The 19440-nt window shown below is 37.7% G+C and overlaps 1 non-coding gene across 1 annotated transcript; it reads right to left on the minus strand.

Annotated features, from left to right (window-relative positions):
- Positions 1–1956: 1956 nt before the first annotated feature.
- On the minus strand, positions 1957–2060 carry LOC112765619 (small nucleolar RNA R71). The gene has a single exon (XR_003183850.1). It is a non-coding gene; the product is annotated as a small nucleolar RNA R71 (small nucleolar RNA).
- Between the last annotated feature and the right edge of the window lie 17380 nt (positions 2061–19440).

Consider the following 19440-nt stretch of genomic DNA (forward strand, 5'->3'; position numbering starts at 1 on the left):
TTCCTATGTGGTTTTCGAAAAAATAAAATAAATACAAAAAAATTAGAAAAAAAAATCAAAAATATTTTGTGTTTCTTGTTTGAGTCTTGAGTCAATTTTTAAGTTTGGTGTCAATTGCATGTTTTTAAAATTATTATGCATTTTTCGAAAATTCATGAATTCATAGTGTTCTTCATGATCTTCAAGTTGTTCTTGGTAAGTCTTCTTGTTTGATCTTGATGTTTTCTTGTTTTGTGTATTTTGTTGTTTTTCATATGCATTTTTGCATTCATAGTATCCATGCATTAAAGAATTCTAGGTTTGGTGTCTTGCATGTTTTCTTTGCATCAAAGATTTTTCAAAAATATGTTCTTGATGTTCATCATGATCTTCAAAGTATTCTTGGTATTCATCTTGACATTCATAGTGTTCTTGCATGCATCATGAGTTTTGATTCATAATTTTCATGTTGTGAGTCATTTTTGTTGTTTTTCTCTCTCATCATTAAAAATTCAAAAATCAAAAAAATATCTTTTCCTTATTTCTCTCCTAATTTTCGAAAATTTGAGTTGACTTAGTCAAAAATTTTTAAAATTAGTTGTTTCTCATAAGTCAAGTCAAATTTTCAATTTTAAAAATCCTATCTTTTCAAAAAAATTTTTCAAAAATCAAATCTTTTTCATTTTTATCTTATTAATTTCGAAAATTTTAAAATTATTTTCAAAATCTTTTTCTTAATTTTATTTCAAATTTTCAAAATTACACTAACAATTAATGTGATTGATTCAAAAATTTGAAGTTTGTTACTTTCTTGTTAAGAAAGGTTCAATCTTTAAATTCCAGAATCATATCTTTTAGTTTCTTGTTAGTTAAGTAATTAATTTTAATTTTAAAAATTAATTCTATCTTATCTTATCTTTTATATCATATATTTTTCAAAATTTTATCTTTTTCAAAAAAATTTTTGATTTTAAAATATCTTTTCTAACTTCTTATCTTTTCAAATTTGATTTTCAAATCTTTTTCAACTAACTATTTCACATTTTGTTTGTTTCTTATCTTTTTCAAAACCACCTAACTACTTTTTCCTCTCTAATTTTCGAAAATATCTCATCTCTTTTTCAAAAAATTTTTTAAATTAATTGATTGTTTTAAATTTTAATTTTAATTCTATCTCATCTTTAATTTTCGAAAATCACTAACTCCTTTTCAAAATTAATTTTCGAATTCTCTCTCTCATCTTCTTCTATTTATTTATTTATTTACTAACACTTCTCTTCACCTCTCTTTATCTCCAATCACTTCCTCTATCCTTACCCTTGTGTTTGGATTATTCCTTCTTCTTAATCCTTATCCCCTTTCTTCTTCTACTAATAATAAAGATCCTCTTTACTGTGACATAGATGATTTCTCTTCCTTTTCTTTTTCTCTTCTCTTTCATATGAGCAGGAACAAAGAAAAAGACACTCTTGTTGAAGCTGATCCTGAACCTGAAAGGACTCTGAAGAGAAAACTAAGAGAAGCTAAATTACAACAATTCAGAGGCAACCTTTCTGAAATTTTCGAACAAGAGAAGGAGATGGCAGCCGAACCCAAAAACAATAATGTAAGGAGGATGCTTAGTGATTTCACTAAACCAATGTCCAAGTTTGATGGAAGAAGCATCTCAATTCCTGCCATTGGAGCAAACAATTTTGAGCTAAAACTTCAACTGGTTGCTCTAATGCAACAAAACTGCAAGTTTCATGGACTTCCATCAGAAGATCCCTATCAGGTTTTAACTGAGTTTTGCAGATCTGTGAAACTGTAAAGAAGAAAGGAGTAGATCCTGAAGTCTACAGGCTCATGCTTTTCCCTTTTGCTGTACGAGACAGAGCTAGAGCATGGTTGGACTCACAACCTAAAGATAGCCTGGACTCCTGGGATAAGCTGGTCACGGCCTTCTTGGCTAAGTTCTTTCCTCCTCAAAAGCTGAGCAAGCTTAGAATGGATGTTCAAACCTTCAAACAAAAAGATGGTGAATCCCTCTATGAAGCTTGGGAAAGATACAAGTAGATGACCAAAAGATGTCCTTCTGACATGTTTTCAGAATGGACCATGATAGATATATTCTATTATGGTCTGTCTGAGTTCTCCAAGATGTCATTGGACCACTCTGCAGGTGGATCCATTCACCTAAAGAAAACGCTTGCAGAAGCTCAGGAACTTATTAACATGGTTTCAAATAACCAGTTCATGTACACTTCTGAGAGGAATTCTGTGAATAATGGGATGCCTCAAAAGAAGGGAGTTCTTGAAATTGATGCTCTGAATGCCATATTGGCTCAGAACAAAATGTTGACTCAGCTAGTCTACATGATTTCTCAAAGACTGAATGGATGACAAAATGCATCCAATAGTACTAAAGAGGCATCTTCTGAAGAAGAAGCTTATGATCCTGATAACCTTGCAATAGCAGAGGTAAATTATATGGGTGAACCTTATGGAAACACCTATAATTCATCATGGAGAAATCATCCAAATTTCTCATGGAAGGATCAATAAAAGCCTCAAGAAGGCTTTAATAATGGTGGAAGAAATAGGCTCAGCAATATTAAGCCTTATCCATCATCTTCTCAGCAACAAGACAAAGAATTATGAACAGAGTACCTCTAACTTATCAAACATAGTCTCTGATCTGTCTAAAGCCACTTTAAGTTTCATGAGTGAAACAAGGTCCTCCATTAGAAATTTGGAGGCACAAGTGAGCCAGCTGAGTAAGAAAGTAACTGAAACTCCTCCTAATACTCTCCCAAGCAATACTAAAGAGAACCTAAAGAGAGACTGCAAGGCCATTGATATAGTCAATATGGCCGAATGAAAGGAGGAAGGGAAGGACGTGAATCCCAATGAGAAAGACCTCATGGGACGTCTCCCAACCAAGAAGGAGTTCCTTATTGAGGACCTAAAGGAATCTGAGGCTCATATAGAGACCATAGAGATTCCATTAAACCTCCTTTTACCATTCATGAGCTCTGAAAACTATTCTTCCTCTGAAGAGGATGAAGATGTAACTGAAGAGCAAGTTGCTCAATATCTAGGAGCCATCATGAAGCTAAATGCCAAGTCATTTGGTAATGAGAGGAAGCATGAACAGCTTCTCTCAATGCAGAGTCAAACAGAGCCCCCACAGTCAAACTCTAAGTTTGGTGTTGGGAGGCTACAACATTGACCTGATCACCTGTGAAGCTCCATGAGAGCCCACTGTCAAGCTAGTGACATTAAAGGAGCGCTTATTGGGAGGCAACCCAATTTTTATTTATCTAATTTTAATTTATTTTATTGTTCTTGTATGTTTTATTAGGTTCATGCTCATGTGGAGTCACAAAAAAAATATTAAAATTAAAAACAGAATCAAAAACAACAGAAGAAAAATCACACCCTGGAGGAAGGACTTACTGGCGTTTAAACGCCAGTAAGGAGCATCTGGCTGGCGTTCAATGCCAGAACAGAGCATGGATCTGGCGCTGAATGCCAGAAACAAGCAACATCCCGGTGTTCAAATGCCAGGAAATGCACCCTGAGGAGAGCTAGCATTGAACGCCAGAAACATGCTGCACATGGGCGTTAAACGCCCAGAACATACATCACTTCGGCGTTTAAATGCCAGAATTGCATGGAAAGGCATTTTACATGCCTAATTGGTATAGGGATGTAAATCCTTGACACCTCAGGATCTGTGGACCCCACTGGATCATCTCAGGATCTATGGACCCCACAAGATCCCCACCTACCTCAACTCACCTTCTCTCTTCTTCACCAATCACCTCAATCTCTCTTCCCCATTACCTCTTCACCAACCACATCCGTCATCTCTTTCCCACCCAAACCCAACCTACAAAGCCGAGTACACACCTCTCTCCCTCTCCTCCATATCTTCTTCTTCTTCTTCTTCTATTCTTTCTTCTTTTGCTCGAGGGCGAGCAACATTCTATGTTTGGTGTGGTCAAAGCATAGCTTTTTGCTTTTCTGTAACCATTGATGACACCTAAGTCCAGAGAAACCTCAAAAAAAAGAAGAAGAAAAAGGGAAGACAATTGCTTCCATCTCTGAGTCATGGGAGATGGAGAAATTCATCTCAAGGGTCCATAGCTCAGTAGAAGAACATTTGACTGCACATCAAAAGAGCACGAGAAATTCCCTCATCAAGAAATTCCTGAGATACCTCATGGGATACATTTTCCTCCACACAACTATTGGAAGCAACTAAGGATAAGAACACCAAAATCACTAGGGATCAAACAACAGAGGCAAGGAAGAGACATAAAGGAGCTCAAAAAGCACCATTAGTCCTTCAAAAAGGCGCCACCCTCACTAAGGTGGATTCATTCCTTGTTCTTATTTTTTCTGTTTTTCATTTTTATCTATGTTTTGTGTCTCTACTTTATGATCATTAGTATGTAGTAACTATGTCTTAAAGCTATGAATAAATTCCATAAATCCTTCACCTCTCTTAAATGAAAAATGTTTTTAAATTCAAAAGAACAAGAAGTACATAAATTTCGAAAATTGTCCATGAATTTAATTTAATTATATTGATGTGGTGACAATACTTTTTGTTTTCTGAATGAATGCCTAAATAGTGCATATTTTTTATCTTATTGTTTATGAATGTTAAAGTTGTTGGCTCTTGAAAGAATGATGAACAAAGAGAAATGTTATTGATGATCTGAAAAATCATGAAATTGATTCATGAAGCAAGAAAAAGCAGTGAAAAACAAAAGCTTGCGAAAAAAAATTTGGCGAAAAAAATATAAAGAAAAAGAAAAAGCAAGCAGAAAAAGCCAATAGCCCTTAAAACCAAAAGGCAAGGGTAAAAAGGATCAAAGGCATTGAGAATCAATGGATAGGAGGGCCCAAGGAAATAAAATCCAGGTCTAAGCAGCTAAATCAAGCTGTCCCTACCCATGTGCTTGTGTCATGAAGGTCCAAGTGAAAAGCTTGAGACTGAGTGGTTAAAGTCATGATCCAAACCAAAAAAGAGTGTGCTTAAGAGCTCTGAACACCTCTAACTGGGGACTCTAGCAAAGCTGAGTCACAATCTGAAAAGGTTCACCCAGTCATGTGTCTATGGCATTTATGTATCCGGTGGTAATACTGGAAAATAAAATGCTTAGGGCCACGGCCATGACTCATAAAAGTAGCTGTGTTCAGGAATCAACATACTTAACTAGGAGAATCAATAACACTATCCAAAATTCTAAGTTCCTAGAGAAGCAAATCATTCTGAACTTCAAAGGAAAAAGTGAGATGCCAAAACTGTTCAGAAGCAAAAAGCTACAAGTCCCGCTCATCTAATTAGAATTAATATTCATTGATATTTTGGAATTTATAGTATATTCTCTTCTTTTTATCATAATTAATATTCTGTTGCTTGGGGACAAGCAACATTTTAAGTTTGGTGTTGTGATGAGCGGATAATTTATACGCTTTATGGCATTGTTTTTAGGTAGTTTTTAGTATGATCTAGTTACTTTTAGGGATTTTTTCATTAGTTTTTTTGCTAAATTCATATTTCTTGACTTTACTATGAGTTTGTGCATTTTTCTATGATTTCAGGTATTTTTTTGGCTGAAATTGAGGGACCTGAGCAAAACTCTGATAGGAGGCTGACAAAAGACTGCTGATGCTGTTGGAATCTGACCTCCCTGCACTCAAAATAGATTTTCTGGAGCTACAAAACTCCAAATGGCGCGCTCTCAACGGCGTTGGAAGGTAGACATCTAGAGATTTCCAGAAATATATAATAGTCCATACTTTATTCGAGATTTGATGACGTAAACTGGCGCTTAACGCCAGTTCCATGCTGCATTCTGGAGTCAAACGCCAGAAACATGTCACGAACCAGAGTTGAACGCCAAAAACATGTTACAACTTGGCGTTCAACTGCAAGATAAGCCTCAGCTCGTGTAAAGATCAAGCTCAGCCCAAACATACACCAAGTGGGCCCCGGAAGTGGATTTATGCATCAATTACTTGTTTCTGTAAACCCTAGTAGCTAGCCTAGTATAAATAGGATATTTTACTATTGTATTATATATCTTTTGTCTCAGTTTTATTTTATTATCCATCCTAAGAGACTATTGATCACGTTTTGGGGGCTGGCCATTCGACCATGCCTGGACCTTCATCACTTATGTATTTTCAACGATGGAGTTTCTACACAACATAGATTAAGGGTGTGGAGCTCTGCTGTACCTCAAGTTTCAATGCAATTACTACTATTTTCTATTCAATTTGACGTATTCCTATTCTAAGATATTCGTTGAACTTTAACTTGATGAATGTGATGATCCGTGACACGCATCATCATTCTCACCTACGAAAGTGCGTGACTGACAACCACTTCCGTTCTACCTTAGACCGGGCGCATATCTTTTGGATTCCTTAATCAGAATCTTCGTGGTATAAGCTAGAATTGATGGCAGCATTCATGGGAATCCAGAAAGTCTAACCTTGTCTGTGGTATTCCGTGTAGGATTCCGGGATTAAATGACTGTGACGAGCTTCAAACTCGCGATTGCTGGGCGTGATGACAAACGCAAAAGAATCAAGGGATTCTATTCCAACATGATCGAGAACCGACAGATGATTAGCCGTGCTGTGACAGTGCATTTGGACCATTTTCACTTAGAGGATGGGATGTAGCCATTGACAACGGTGGTACCCTACATACAGCTTGCCATAGAAAGGAGTGACAAAGATTGGATAAAGACAGTAGAAAAGCAGAGATTCAGAAGGAATACAGCACCTCCATACACCTATCTCAAATTCCTACCATTGGATTACATGAGTAACTTTATCTTTATTTTCTATTTAATTTATTGTTATTATTCGAAAAACCAATAATCACTTAAATTAGTTAAATCCACCTTACTGGGATTTACAAGATGACCATAGCTTGCTTCATACCAACAATCTCTGTGGGATCGACCCTTACTCACATAAGGTATTATTTGGACGACCCAGTACACTTGCTGGTTAGTTGTGTTGAGTTGTGACAAAGTGAGATTCACGTTTGAGAGCACCAAGTCTTTGGAGCCATTGTTGATGATCACAATCTCGTCCACCACTTTCTGGTTTGCTGCATCCTCTTCTTCTATACTTAAGATTGGTAGAAGTCACAAAGCAAGGCTTTTACAACACCAAACGTAAGAGTTTTGCTCATCCTCAAGCAAATATGATCAATGGGAAAAGAAAGGTGGGGTAGGTGGAGCTTCAGTGGGACCTACTGTTCCTAAGAGGCTAGGGAATCCAGATTCCTTGCTTTTCTGCACTGGCGTTTGAACGCCCAGGGGCTGTTCCCCGGCAAGCGTTCAGCGCCAGCAATGCTCCCCTCTTGGGGCATTGAACGCACAGTGAGGGCTTCCTCTCTGGCATTCAAATTTGACACTCCATCCAGAGTGCACTGTTTTCACTGCTTGTGGATTCTGTCTCTTGACTGATGCATATGATCATGACTCCCAACAAGTGCTCTTTTGCTCCTTATGGAGGAGAGTATGGGCTCAGATTTTTGTGCCTGACAGTTAATTTTCTGTCTGTCCTCTCGTGAATGAGCTCTACATGCTCTAGAGATAGGACGCGGCTCACTGTATGTGATAAGGCTGGCTTCTTAGTGAAGACAACTCTCAAGTTTGGTGTTTTCTTGTTAGTAAAGTTTAAATTTTAGATTTCAAATCTTATATTTTCAAATCTTTTTTCAAATCTTTATCTTATCTTTATGTTTTATCTTTTTTTTTTAATTTCAAAAGTCCTATGTTATCTTATTCAAATTTTTAAAATTCAATTTAAAATTCAAGATTTAAAAATTCAAATTTCAAATTTCAAAATCAAATCTTTTTCAAAAAATTTAAATTTTGAAATTTAAATTCAAAATCTTTTCAAATCTTTATCATATCTTTCTTTGAAAATTTTAAACTTTCTTTATCTTAAATCTTTTAATTTTAATTTACAAAATCTTTAAATTTTAAATCTCATCTTTCCTAATTTTTTTAAATCTCTATCTTGTCTTTCTTTTTAAATTTTAAAACTTACTTATCTTATCTTCCTCTTAAAATTAAAACTCTTCACTTTTTAATATTTACTTTCTTTTAAATTTGAATTTTACAATCTTTGTTTGACTTTTCCTTTCCTAGCTTTTCGAAAATCACCTTTTAATTCTTCAAATCTTTTTAGTTAATTAGTTGTCCAAGCTTTTAATTTTCTTTAATTTTCTTTCTTAATTCAAAATTAAATAAATAAATTAAATAAAAACAAAAATATTTTACTTTCCTTACACCTAACTTTTGAATTCTTTCCCCTTACCTATCCGAATTCTATCATCTCTCTCTACCATCATTCTTCTTTTCTTCTTCAGATATCAGATAAACCCCGTTTTTAGGGTTTATCTTGTGTTGAATTTAGAGCATTTTGTTAACCTTTCTTCACATTTATTCAACAAAATAGCATAGTTTCATGATTGTGTCTTAATTTGTGCTTAAATGTAAAAACATGCTTTTAGACCCTTGATTTTATAATTTTAATCTTCCTTTGATTCCACTAGATGCCTTGATGTATTTGCTAGTGAATTCGGATTGAAAAGGGCTAAGAATGAATCAAAGGAGTGAGGAGAAGGCATGCAAAGTGGAGAAATCATGAAAAGCCAAAGATTTGGGATACGTCCATGGACGCGTACGGTGCTGACACGTGATTTTTAAGTGAAATCATGCCTAGCAAATTCACAGAAGCTGTGGGGACCAGTTTGGAACCAACTTTGGCGCCAAAATGCTTAAAAGGATCAAGGATTGAAGGGGAAGGCATATTTTTTATCAAGGGACACTTAGATCCATTTTTAGTATTAGTTTTCTAGAGAGAGAAGCTCTCACTTCTCTCTAGAATTAGGATTAGGTTTAGTTTCAGATCTCTTAGAGCTAGGCTTTAATCTTTGCTTTCATCTACTTCTACCTTTCAATTATATGTTTCTACATCTTGTTCTTCTATTCTCTTGTTGCAATTTCCTTCAATTTCTTTCTATACTTTGTAAGTTGATCTACTCTTGTTCTTCTTATTTTCTTTTAATTCTATTTGAGATAATTCATGTTAATTGTGTTTTCCTTGATTATTGTTGTTAATTTCTTTGCAATTAGTTGTTGTTAGATTTCATTCTTGTTATCAATTCACTGTGCTTTCCTTTTATGCTTTCCAAGTGTTTGATAAAATGCTTCCAAGGATGCTAGAGTAGAATTTTATGTTCTTGGCTTGAGATGGTTGCTTAGGAACTCTTGAGTTACTAACATCCAAGTGATTAATGATTGGTAGCCATTGACTCTAGTCTTTACTAATTCAATTAGTGGATAGTTAGGACCTATGGACTTGAATTGATATAACTCATTTAACCTCCCTTTACTAGTTAGAGGATGATTTAATGGGATTGATCCTTGCAATTATCATGTTGTGGTTAGTGATAGGGATAGAGATCCTTGACCACTAAACCTTGCCAAGACCATTTTATCATTTGATTTTCATTGTCATTTACTTTTCATGTCTCTTATCCAAAACCCCAAAATATACAACTCATAACCAATAACAAGAACACTACCCTGCAATTCCTTTGAGAGACGACCTGAGGTTTTAATACTTCGGTTATTAGGATTATTAGGGGTTTGTTACTTGTGACAAACAAATTTTTGTATGAACAGATTATTGTTGGTTTAGAAACTATACTTGCAATGAGATTTCATTAGTGAAATTCTATACTATTAATCTTCCGTTCATCAATATCTCACAGGGAGTTCTCTATACTCTGACATAGAAACTCCCGTTCTTTCTCTTTCTTGGTTTTTTTTCTTGCTTATGAGTAGGAACAGAGATAAAGAACCCCTCTTTAATCCTAATCCTGAACCTGAGAGGACTCTAAGGAGGCATCTACAACAAGCTAGAACACAACACTCCAGGGGAAACCTCAGAGATCTTTTCGAACAAGAAGCTGAGAATACAGATATGGCAGCCAATCCCAATGACAGAAGAGATGCAAGGAAAGTCCTGATGAGTGAGTTATTATGATGGTATAGAGTTTTCACAAATGAATGAATTCTCGTTGCAAGTATAGTTCTAAACCAACAAACAATCCTCCCAATAAAAAATTTGGTTGTCACAAGTACAAACCCCAAATAAGAATTAACTGAAGTATTTAAACTCTGCGTCGTCTCACAAGGAATTGCAATGAAGTGATCAGTTATTGGCTTTGAAGGAATAAGGGGGTTTGATTTTATATTTTTGCAAGAAAATAAATGGCAAGAAAAGTGAATGAACAATTAACTAATAAAAGAAAAGGGAAAATACTCTTGGCTAGATATAGGTAATTGAGATCACCATCCTTGTCTGCAAACCATACATTGACAATTATGAGGAACTAAGCTCATTAAGTCTACTTCCAAAAGCCTTAAGTACGTAATATCTACTCCTAGGCTTGAAGTACGATAAATGGATTGATCAACATCAACCCATAAGTCCCAGCCTATCTACTAATTTGATTAGTAGTGGGTTAGTGTCAATGGGTGTCAAATTGATCACCAAGGGTTCTCAAATCACCAATTCATTGAGACCTAATGACTCAAGGTCACTCAATTCCCTTAGCCTAGGCGAAGAGTAAAGAAAACTACTCAAAAACTAGTGTAAGCATTTTATCAAACACATAGAGTGCAATAAAAGTAAACATCACCGAATGCAAGAATTAACAAAACCCATAACTAGCATCCACAAGAATTCAACAAGAACAACCAAGATCAACATTAAGGAGACATAAAACATGAAATTGCATTAAAAGGGAAGTAAAATATAACAAGGGTTCATCAACATAAAAGAGAGCAAAATAAGAAATTAACAAGTAAAACTAGAAGATCAAAGTTGTAATAACAAGAAATTGAAAGGGAAAACTAAATTAAAATAAGAATTGAAAATTAGATTTAAGAGAATTAAACCTAAACTACCCTAAATTCTAGAGAGAAGGTAGAGCTTCTCTCTCTAGAATTCTAACCTAAAACATGATGAAAAACTAAACTATGACTACATGGTTCATTTTTGCTTCAATTCTTGGGTTCAATAGCATCAAAAATGAGTTGAATTGGGCCCAAAATACTTCAGAAATCGCTGGCCATGAGTTGCTAAAATGGACCCACGCTGATCCTGCGACACGTGCGCGTAAAGGACGTGTATGCATCCTTAAACGGTAGAAAACTATGGCAAATTTTATATCATTTTGAAGCCCCAGATGTTAGCTTTCCAACACAATTGGAACTGCCTCATTTGGATCTTTGTAGCTCAAGTTATGATTGATTCAGTGCAAAGAGGTCAGGATTGACAACTTTGCGGTTCCTTCATTTCTTCATGAGTTCTCCCACTTGCAATTTTTTCCTTCATTCCTTTAATCCAATCTTTGCCTCCTAATCCTGAAATCACTTAACAAACATATCAAGGCATCGAATGGAATTAAAGTGAATTAAATTTAGCTATTTTAGGGCCTAAAAAGTATGTTTTCACACTTAAGCACAAATTTAGGGAGAATTACAAAACCATGCTATTTCATTAAATAAATGTGAGAAAAGTTGATAAAATATCCCAAACTAAGCACAAGATAAACCACAAAATTGGGGTTTATCATGTCCTAGGTGACATTACTGCACCTACTTCTGACTTCTATGGACAGAGCATCTCTATACCTGCCATTGGTGCAAATAACTTTGAGCTGAAATCTCAACTGGTCACTCTAGTTAAATAGAACTGCCAGTTTCATGGACTTCCACATTAAGATCTCAACAGATTTATCTCTGATTTCTTGCAGATCTGTGATACTGTGAAGACTAATGGAATAGATCGAGAGATTTACAAGCTTATGCTTTTTCCCTTTGCTGTAAGAGTCAGAGCTAGGTTATGGCTGGATTCTCAGCCCAAAGAAAGCCTAGACTCTTGGAATAAGGTGGTCAATGCATTCTTGACCAAGTTCTTTCCACCTTAGAAGCTGAGTAAGCATAGGGTAGAAGTTCAAACCTTCAGGCAAAAAAAGGGTGAATCCCTCAATGAAGCCTGGGAGAGGCACAAGCAACTAATCAGAAGGTGCCCGCCTAACATAATTCTAGACTGGACCATGCTAGATATCTTCTATGATGGTCTTTCTGAGATGTCAAAGATGGCATTGGACCACTCTGCTGGTGGATCACTCCACTTGAAGAAAATTTCGAAAGAGACACAGAAACTTATTGATATGGTTGCAAATAACCAATTTATGTACACTTCTGAGAGGAACCCTGTAAATAATGGGGTAGCTCAGAAGAGAGGAGTCCTGGAGGTTGACACTCTGAATGCCATATTGGCTCAGAATAAGATCCTGACCCAATAGGTTAACATGATCTCTCAGCATCTGACTGGATTACAAGCTGTAGCTGGTAACACTTAAGACGCCTCTTATGAAGGAGATGCCTTTAGTCCAGATCAACCCATAATGGAAGAGGTTAACTATATGGGAAATCCCTCAGGGAATCCCAACAATGAGCCTTATGGAAACATATACAACCCATCATGGAGGAGTCATTCCAACGTATCATGGAGGGATAAACAAAAGCCTCAATAAGGCTTCAACAACAATCAAGGTAGAAGAAACCAGAATAGGTTTAATAATAGACCATTACCACCTTTTCAACAATAGATGTAGACTTCTAAGCAGAGCCTCTCTAACTTAGTCACCATAGTCTTGAGCTCTCTAGGACCACTTACAGTTTCATGATAGAGACTAGGTCCTCCATCAGGAATCTGGAGGTACAGATTGGTCAGCTGAGTAAGAAGATCCTTGAGATTCCCTCTAACACTTTTCCAAGTAACACTAAAGTAAACCCAAGAGAAATGTGCAAAGCTCTCACTGTAGGAGCTGAGGCCGAATCTGAAGAGGAGCTTCTAGCGTTGAATGCCCGCATGGGAGTAGCTGGACGTTCAACACCCAAAGAGGAGCAAGTTGTGGCGTTGAACGCCACAATGGGAGAGGATGGGCGTTCAATGCCCACAAAGGACCCTCCTGTTGAAGAACTGAAGGAAATCAGAGCTCATAAGGAGACCATAGAGATCTCCCTAAATGCCTTGTTGCAGATTATAGATTCTGAAGAAGACTTCTCCTCTGAAAAAAGAAGAGGAATCTAGAGAAGAGCAAGTTGCTCGATACTTGAGAATCCTCATAAAGCTAAAATTCTGTGGAAGAGAGGCATTGAAAGAAGAACCCCTAGTACTTACCCAAGAGTGCAGTGCCTTGGTTTAGAGAAGCTGCCATGGAAAAGGCCAGACCCTAGAAGCTTCCTGATTTCCTGTACCATAGGTACAATCACCTTTGAGAAGGCCATGTGTGACCTTGGGTCAAGCATCAACCTCATGCCTCTCTCTGTAAGAAAGAGGCTAGGAATTCTAGACGTGTATGCTCCCAACAATGCATTGGAGATGGCAGACAAGTTACTGAAAAAGGCATATGACATGGTGAAGGATGTCCTAGTGAAGGTTGAAGACCTTTATCTCCCAGCTGATTTTGTAATTCTTGACACTGGGGAGGATAGGGATGAGTCCATCAGCCTTGGAAGGCCATTCCTTACCACTGGAAGAGCCATGATTGATATAAAAAGAGGAGAACTAGTCCTAAACTTGAATAAGGACTGTTTTGTGTTCAAGGTTCATAAATCTCACTCTACATCAGTCGGAAAAGGCACAATAGACAAGCACTTAGTACTTCCACCACTTCTTTTAGTGCATAACCTAACAGAGCCCCCAGACACCAACTCTAAGTTTAGTGTAGGGCAACCATCATCAAGCTCTGAGAAGAACAGCAGTAAGAAGAAAGTTCCTAGAGGCTTGAGGGGAAAGAAGATCCGCATTGAGGACCTCTCACCTGGAATGAGAGTGGTCTTCACTGATAGTCTTGTCATTCCACACACTATGAACAGAATCCTATCTCTAGAGTATGTGGCACTCATCCATGAGAGCACAAGAAGAAAGTTCACTATAAGCGATGAAATTCTGAGCCCCTATCATTCTCTGTAAAGGAGCTGCCTGTCAAGATAGTGATGGTAAAGAAGCACTTGTTGGGAGGCAATCCAACAATGAGTGAAGTATTTCTGTTTTTCTTTCTTTTAGTTTGTTCTCATTTGAGTTTATTAGTTTATTTTCATAGTTATTTCCCTTGCTTTTTAATGTTTGTGATCATATACAGTACTTAGAATAGGGACAAAAACAGGGGAAGAGGATGGGCAGAACACCCTGGGAAGACCCCGTTGCTGGCGTTGAACACCAGCCAAGGAAAGGGATGGGCGTTCAAACGCCCATAAAGGAGCAGAAGCTGGCATCGAATGCAAGCCAGGGAGGAAGGCTGGGTGTTCAACGCCCACAAGGGGCAGGAAATTCGAATTCCTTAGCCTCTCAGGACCAGCGGGTCCCACAAAATATCTACCTACCCCACCTACCCCACTCTCTCTCACCACTCTATACCTTGAAAACCCACACACCACTTTCTCTCTTCCCAATACACACACTTTCTTAAACCCATCATAACTCCCACCAACCCCCACCCAATTCAAATTCAAAATTTTACCTCCCAATTTCCTCACCCGCAAAGCCAAACCCTAACCCACCTTCTCCTATAAAAATCCCCTTAATTACCCCTTCATACCGATACACACACAAACCTCATACACAATAAACCCCCTCACCTGGCCGAATCCATCTCTCTCTATCTCCACTGTTATCTTCTTCTTCTACTCCCTTTTTTCCCTTTTGTTCATATTTGCTCGAGAACGAGCAAGTTTGGTGTTGTAAAATCTTTGCTTTTTAACTTCTACCATTCCTAAGTATGGCACCCAAAGTCGAAGAGTCCTCTAGACCAAGGAAAGGAAAGGCCATTGCTTCTGCCTTCGAACCTTGGAAAATGAGGAGATTCCTCACCAAGGCTCATCAAGACCACTTCTATGAAGTAGTGGCAAAGAAAAGGGTGATCCTCAAAGTCCCCTTTAGGCTAAAAAAGAATGAGTACTCAAAGATCCAACAAGAAAGTTGGAGAAGATATTGGGAAGTCCTAACCAACAATATCTTGGAAGTTGGATTATTAATGGTGCAAGAGTTCTACGCCAATGCATGGGTCACAAAAAGGCATGATACAAGTGTGAGCCCAAGCCCCAAGAATTAGTGCACCATGGTCCGAGAGAGACTCTTGGATTTTAGTCTGGAGAATTAAGAGGGGCGCTCAAATTACCACAAATGTTAGGAGACCCTCAGTCTTACAGTAGAAGGGTTAATACCGACCAAAGGTTAGACCAAGTGCTTACGGACATTTGTGTGGAAGGAGCACAATAGAGGAGGGATGCGCAAGGCAGGTCATGCTAACTAGGTAGGCTTGACCTCAAGCCCGTGGTAAGAGGATGGTTGGAATTTATCCAATGCTCTATCATCCCAACAAGTAACCGTTCCGAGGTTATAATAGACCGAGCAATAATGATTCATTGCATTATACTTGGGAATGAGGTGGAGGTACACGAGGTGATACCTCAAGAGTTGTACAAGGTGGCAGAAAAGCCCTCCACCCAACTGAGGCTGGAATTCCCACATCTCATTTGTCACCTATGCAATTCAGCTGGAATTGTCATAGAAGAAGACACCCCCATAGAGGAGGACAAGCCCATTATGAAAAGAAGGATGGAGCATGTTAGAGAGCCTGTGCACGCACCACAATAAGAGCATGTGCAGCCGCCTCAACAAGAAATCCCTGAGATGCCTCAAGTGATGTATTTTCCTCTCCAAAACTATTCGGACCAACTGAATACCTCTCTGGAGAATTGAGCTCCAATGTGGATCAGCTGAGGTTTGAACTTCTGAGACAAATGCCTGTGGTGTTTATGTATTAAGGATATGCTTGGATGAATAGGTTCTGAGGAGTGTTTCAACACTTGGTAACTTGGGTTAACTAACCCGGGATTATCAACCAAAAGTCCATTATCAAGAGCAACCTAAATACAAAACATTTAGTCACACAAAGAGGTGCTGGGCACCAATGTCTCAAGAAGAAATGTGAACTAAAATGCCTGTAGTGGATATGTGTAGTGCACTGATAAGAAAAAGAAAATGCCAAAGGCTTGTGCAACACATGACACTGAGCAAACAAGGAGCAAAGGAGCTCTAAGAAAAAGAAAAACAAAGAAGAGAAAAGTGCCAAGGACATAAGAATAACAAGAGGCCATAGCAGTGTTTAATGGATGCAGTGAAAAAGTGATAATCTTGGCTGATAAGAATGAAAAAGTGATGCTGCAACTTTCTGCATAAAACCCTTCTGATGAACTTCAAATGCTTGCTAATATAGCCAATGTAATTGCTTTCTGTTTCATACTTTCTTCTCAAATAACGCAGAACTTGCTTAGGGACAAGCAAGTATTAAGTTTGGTGTTGTGTGATGCCAAGGCATCTTAGGCTAGTTTCACTAGCATTTTTCTGTTAGTTTTAGTTGTTTTATGCATTTTCTTGAGCTTAAAGTAACCAAGAATGGTTAAATGAATAACAAAGCAATGAACCATCCAAACAGTATGATTTTGATGCAAATTCCATGAGTTTTTTGCAAGACTTTGATGCAGTTGTTTGGATGATTTCAGGGAAGAAGAGGTTAGGCAAGGAAGCAACAAAATCAATAAAGGAAGCTTGAATATCACATGTGGAGTTTAAGTTCCAGTTTAAGCTTAAACTGGAACTTAAACTGCCAAGCCATATAATGCTGGGAACTATCAGTGGCGTTTAAGCTCCAGTTTAAGCTTAAACTGGAGCTTAAACGCCAAAATCGTGAAAGATGAGGAAAAGCTGAAAGTGGCGTTTAACCTCCAGTTTAACCTTAAACTGGAAGTTAAACGCCAGAAATGAGAAATGCACCAGGGAGCCATTTCCACGTTTAAGCTCCAGTTTAACCTTAAACTGGAGCTTAAACGTGTTCGACCAAAATTCTCCTCCAGGGTTGCTTTCTTCATTTCCACGTTTAAGCTTCAGTTTAACCTTAAACTGAAGCTTAAACGTGTTCGACTACTTTACCCTCCAGGGTTGCTTTCTTCCATTTCCACGTTTAAGCTTCAGTTTAACCTTAAACTGAAGCTTAAACGTGCTTGAGTTATACCACCTCCAGGAGTGTCCAACGTTTAAGTTCCAGTTTAAGCTTAAACTGGAACTTAAACGTGCTTCCACAAAAGGCATCACTGGAAGTGTCTGGCGTTTAAGTTGCAGTTTAAGCTTAAACTGCAACTTAAACGCCACTATTTGAAAAGGTTTCTGGGCCAAAGATATTGCAGTTTTAAGTTAGCATTTGAGCACAAACATTAACTTAAACGTACTCTGGTATGAAACCCAATTGAATATCATGGTTTATGGGATTGGGCCTGAAGAATTGATGAGTCTGGAATTTCAATTTGTTGAGTCATGTGTCATTACTTGATTATCACTAAGTTGGCTCAATGAATGTTATAGAATTGGATCAGCAGCCTCATCAGGATTATGGATCATAAACCCAAAGCAAAAGGAAATCAGGGAAAGGCCTCAAAGCCCAAGAAACACAACAGAAGCTCAATTTAGAAAGTGTATAAATAGGATAGAATTTAAGTTAGTTTGGGGACTTTTGATCATTTTTGGAGTTTTCATACTTTTTGTAATTGAATTCAGAGCTATGACTCACTAAACCCCTTTCATTGGGTTAGGGAGCTCTATTGTAATTCAATGAATCAATAATAGTTTTTATCTTCTTCTTCAATCTTTTCTCTTGAATTTTGTTAGAAAGCTTCTCGATCTAATTCCATTGGTTAGTTGTCTTGGGAAAGAAACTATCCATAATTTGAATCCTTCGGAACCTTGGGAAAGGAATGGAGGATTCATGCTAGAGAAGCTTTCTCACAGTGAATTGGATTGGGGTTTGGATGGATATTGTGACATGTAATCCTACCAAATTGTGGTTCATGAAACTGTGTGGTATAATCAGTGATCGAGCATCATCTCTTCTTATGAACATTTAAACCAAGGGATTGGGAATTTGTTTGTTTTTAGAGAGAATTGGTGAGCCAAGGGATTGGGATCCAATCATATAAGATTGCCAAGCAAAATTCAATGAATGCATTGGTTGAGGAAGGGATAAAAATGTTTTGATTCGGAGATCTCAATATCTCCTGAAACCCAATGAATTCCCCATTTCTGATCTACCACTTTCTCTATACATTCTGCAATTAAATTCATGCAATCACCCCGATCCCTTTTTAATTTCAGCAATTTAGCTTCTCACTCTTTAATTCATGCAATTTAAGATTCCGCAATTTCAATTTCTTGCCATTTATGTTTCCCGTCAATTTTACATTCCGCAATTCTCATCTAAATCTTGATTCCGCTCAACTAGAACACACTTCTAATCCGAATTGCTCACTCAACCAATCCTTGTGGGATTCGACCTCACTCTATTGTGAGTTTTTACTTGACGATAACCGGTGCACTTGCCGGAAGGAATTTTTGCCGATCGTGCAATTTCCTAAAATCGTAGCATCAAGTTTATGGCGCCGTTGCCGGGGATTGGTTTTCGACTGACAATTCTCAAATTGGAAGTTAACTAGATTGAGCATTTTTCTTGTTTTGTTAATTCAGTTCAAGTTACTTGTTGAATTTTAATTTCTGCACTCTGTTACTTGCTTTCTTTCTTTATGCCTTTAAATTCAAGCAACTAACTCACTGACTCACTAACTATTTGAATTAATTCCTCAACTGCTCTAACCATACTCTTCCATTAACCAAGAGTATTTCACTTGTTTGTTGCCTGTGCTGTGTTCTTGTATGACAGGTAGGAGAGGAGAGACATCAACTCCTCCATATACCGAACCAGAGAGGACCCTTCATAAACTTAGAAGGGAAGCAAGAGGGAAGAGAGTACTGGGAGAAGAAGAATCTGAAGGAGAATCTGAGGACAATTTTGAGGAAGCTCTAGATCTCAACATGAATAGAGAAGTTCACAACCATGAGAGAGCTGATGGAAACAATGCCATTCCCAAGAGGAGGGTTCTTGGTTCATACATAAACCCAACCTCTGGGAATTGTGGTAGCAGCATTCAGAAACCACCCATTCAGGCCAACAATTTTGAACTCAAACCACAGCTAATATCACTGGTGGAGAATCATTGTTCATTTGGTGGGAGTGCTAATGAAGATCCAAACCAACATCTCACAAAATTCCTGAGAATTTGCGACACTGTGAAGTCCAATGGAGTCCAGGAAGATGCCTATAAACTGCTCTTGTTCCCATTTTCACTTAGGGACAAGGCAGCTAAGTGGCTGGAATCATTCCCAAGGGGGAGCCTAACAACCTAGGATGAGGTGGAAAGCAAGTTTTTGGCACGTTTCTACCCCCCACAAAAGGTCAAT

Source organism: Arachis hypogaea, chromosome 2, assembly GCF_003086295.3.
Source record: "Arachis hypogaea cultivar Tifrunner chromosome 2, arahy.Tifrunner.gnm2.J5K5, whole genome shotgun sequence".
Taxonomy (NCBI): Eukaryota; Viridiplantae; Streptophyta; class Magnoliopsida; order Fabales; family Fabaceae; genus Arachis; species Arachis hypogaea.